Source organism: Panulirus ornatus, chromosome 3 (genome assembly GCF_036320965.1).
Source record: "Panulirus ornatus isolate Po-2019 chromosome 3, ASM3632096v1, whole genome shotgun sequence".
Taxonomy (NCBI): Eukaryota; Metazoa; Arthropoda; class Malacostraca; order Decapoda; family Palinuridae; genus Panulirus; species Panulirus ornatus.
This window is the reverse complement of record NC_092226.1, coordinates 72,901,668-72,906,071: the sequence shown is the minus strand read 5'-3', so window position 1 is coordinate 72,906,071 and position 4,404 is coordinate 72,901,668.

Below are 4,404 nucleotides of genomic sequence, written 5' to 3'. Positions count from 1 at the left end.
TCAAGCCAACTAGCACCTTCAGCCAGGTAGCAAACACAACCAGCGAACACCTCCGGTATCACACGCTTAAACTTAGCGCACACACCTTTTGGCGAATTTTTACCAGAACTGAAAATGTGGTATCACACACTTATGAGAACTGTTCATTCTCTTGACATAAGATTGATTAAACTGATGAAATACTGAATCCTCTTTACAGCTAATCTGTAAACTGTAACTATGCATACCTTGGCCGATTTCATTACGACTGCCGCATTCATAATCTATAATGTACTGAAACGTCATTTTAACATATAAATATTCATGAATCTATATAATGAATGTTTGCAAATAAGCAAGCTACACACCACTCTGTTTTCCATTGGAAAATTAAGGATGAATGGCTTAATTAAATGGGTGTTAAAAGTGACATGCTCTCTCACATCCAGTAAAATGTTTATAAAATTATTTGTTATTCTTGGTAGAGAAAATGCTAAATGTTTCTTAGTGAAGTCGTAATTGGTTTCACAGTCCAAATTATGCCGATGGCATGCATAGTGCTAAAAGTATCTCAATCCCCCCTGCCACCAATGCTCTCCAAATATAGGTTGTCAAGAATTCGCAGCTGAAGGTAATAAGTCTGTAATAGAATCATAATCTAAACAATGTGTACATCCATTAGAAAAAAAAGTAGAGATGTGTCCTCATTTCAACCTCAACCTAACACAATGCGATGAAGTAATACGACAAACGCAACCTCCATAGAATTCTAATATTTACTAAGAATTCTAAGACGAATTTCCTCTAATTTGAATTATAATGTGTAGAACTCATAAGTAATTGAGAAAATTGTCTTCTCATGAATCAATATCAAACTGAATCTTTTGAATCTAACATGCACATTGTGTTGGCACACAAATGCCACAGTAATGATACGGAACCCTTGATTTCTAAAATAAACTGGTAAATCGACAAGACTATATTTAAATGCCTAGATTTCATATCTAGAAACTAATTGTTTTATCTCCAGGCAGGGAAATAAATAATCAAAAAATGCTTTCGTAACGACACAACTCCAGCATCGCTCTCCAGTCCTCCTAATCCACATCTCTTGATCATGGAGGGTTACTGTTACGACAATGCTGGTGTTTACAACCTAGCATGAAGGACCCGGGTGCCTTGACGCAAGCTTTCTCCCCGCGTCGCTCAGCAGCCGTTCTTGCCTAGTCATAATTCACACCATAGACGGCGTGAATGGCTCGGGTGCCTTGCGCAACCTTGGGGTAATTCTACGACCCTTTTACCCTGCATGTATGACTCAAACCTAGATGGCGTTAATGACATCGCTGCCTTGCGCAACAGTAGGGTATGACGTGTATGTGCTCCGTGGGCCTTCATTAACTACACTGCCGTTATGTCCAAAGTCATTCATCTACGGACATTAAAGCGGCTACACCGTCTGAATGTCTCGAACCATCACGGGAACTGGTCGCAGCAATGAGGGCAGACCCAAAACACTTTACGGCATTTGGCGTATGATAATTCCTGGATACACACTGGCTGCCTCGGAGGAGTGGAAAGGAAAGGATCGTTCATATCACTACGAAGATAGAGCACACGTTTCGTTTCACAATTTTTTTTGGCTTCTGAAGCAGCCAGAACTAAAACCGAAGAGGAATGTATGTACCGTGTCACATATATAACAAAATATTCTTTCTGGACTACCGCTAATAAGTGACGATAATAAAAAATATTGCTTTGAATAACCATGAAAAATACAAAAGAGAAAGCTATATAAAGATACTGATACAAACAATTTCAGATGTAGCGATCAGCGTTCTAAAATTCGTTGACGCGTATACTGAAGGTTCTGTGCGCTGATTTACCGCTGCGTGCTCCTCCAAGGATGATCCCGTTGCCTTATTTGTCTGCTTACAGTAACAGGTTTCTCATGATGTATCATCGGCCTCAGATGAAGATACAGCAATCGGCTGAATTCATCTCGTTGAGACTCATAAATTCTGAATATACTTAAGGCTTCCTGTTCGAAAAATTTACCGATCTCTATTTAAGTGCAAATAATAATTCTTCCGACTTGGTTAGACTCATATTTCTTAAGAGAGCGAAGACCTCAGATAATAAGGAAAAAATGAGTTTAAAGCTGTAACAAAAATCAGATTGGCTGCATACGAAGATGGTAAGTCAAATGTGAGAGAGAGAGAGAGAGAGAGAGAGAGAGAGAGAGAGAGAGAGAGAGAGAGAGAGAGAGAGAGAGAGAGTGTCCGACCAACTCAAGACGATTTTTTCCAGAATGACAAATCCCCTTGGTCTTTGGAGTACTTTCAAGGAGAATATGAGCCAGCACCACTATAATCCACAATAATATCTGTTAACGTGTCGTAAAACTATTTTGCGCATAAGGTAAACTTTTACCATGAAAATTTGAAATTGACGGCGGTCTCGCTTCTTGGGAGCTATTCGTATAATACGAACAAGACTGAAAGGTTGTCGTGACCTATACAGTAGACTGTATATAATATAATTCAAGATTTCTGCCTAAATAAGCTTCATTGACTGAAATGAACTAAGCAAGTGTAAGAGATTTCATCGACAATATATTGGAATACAGCAATAACAGCCAAATGTGTGGTTATGCAAATTTTAATGGATTTCATCGCACGCTTACAATTACCGCAAGGTCACGATTGTAGTATAATACAATAAAGGTGTAATGATGTACACCATAGGATGTTTAACATGGGGTTGGGGGGTGCCCAAGCTTCCCCCCCTCCCTCCCGGCTTGCGTCGCAGTCTGCGACCCGCACACCGGAAACACAAGTGCAAGCTAACTTGCACCTACAGGAAAATCTCAAGATCACTACTCATCTCCACTGGACCGAGTCATTTGTTTCAATAATTTGTTATTCAACGGTCTTATTTCTCATTTACATTCTATTCATATCTAAAGGTTTAGAAATCCAAATCACCATTAATTTCAAACAACGTATAAAAAGAAACATGCGAATTAGTATCCTATTTTTGATATTTTTTCCTCGTCAATTTACATGGCTGAGGTTAAACAGGCAACTAAACTAGATAATATTGTACATACTGATTTTTCAGTGTCACGGCTATTTGATTTTTTTTTTTCACTAAGAGGCTCAAGTAAAGGCCGAAAGGATTAAGAAACGGAAAAAAAGAAGAGACAAGGGAAGCTATTTACGAATTTTAGACGAAGTGAAAAACCTATTAAAATGTGCCCGGTCATAGTCACTGCGAATGGCACGAGTGGGTAGAGTTCCAAAGCTTTGAGGTGTAGGGAAACGAGTTATCAAAACGTCGCATTCTTAGTTACTAAAGGCCATACAGCAATCATGCAACACAGCATCCTGCCAAGCATTTGCGTGGTCTAACTAGTGGTGGGGTCACACAAGCAGCCAGTTCTCGGACGCAAAAATCAAAGTAATACATACAGAAAGGGCAAAATAAACCAACATATCGGAGTTAGGCAAGCGGGTCGTTTTGATGTTGGCCTGGAAGAGTGTTTAAGTCGGACCGCTTTCGACTCAACTCTGTCATGTAAGAATGCAGAGCTAGAGCCACCCCAGATATGCAAGCAGTACTCCATACAACGGAGGATCAATCCTTTTTAAAAACGGAGCGAATTTGCTCAGAAGAAACTTCGACAAAACAGTTAATTAGGTCCAGTTACAGACTGCGCAGCTATTAGACTGAAGGGATCCACAGTGTTGAACCTAAATGGTTGTCCGGGTACAAGTGAGTGGAGGTAAAAGTATGAATGAAAAACTTCGTAAACTAGAGGAACGAGTTTTGGGAGCCGAAAAGCTGAGAGGTGTTTTATTTGAAGGGTTCTTGGGATTACGGTGAGCAAGAATATGTTGGGAATATTGAATCTTTTTTTTAATAACCCGACATTCTCGTGTCGATTATTAAAAGTGAAAAAAAAAAGGGTAGGGGCATAAAATCTTGCTCAACATATAATCATTAACCTCACACAACGGTTATGCTACGCATGTTGTTAGATTTGATGAGGTTGAACTTAACTTACAGGCAAAAATCCGTCCATGCTAGTAAAATATATTAGAAACTGCAATTATTTGGTCAGTAGTTGGTCATTATTCTACGCCTGGTTATTTCGTTTTTATACCTATCGTCTGTCATGGTCACTGAGGCCGTCTCCGTCAAGTAATTTAATTAATTTTGTACGCCCTAGGAGGGCTACCGGTAGTCCAGTTATGAATACCAGTGCTAAACCTTCAAAACCTTCAGGTGTTAAAGATAATCATAAGACCATACACGCTTTCTTCATATATGGCCCTTGATTACAACCTACGACTGGTTGGGTACTACGGCTTTAGGCCGAAGGACTGTCACAGTTATTGGCTAGTACTTGTTAAATAAATC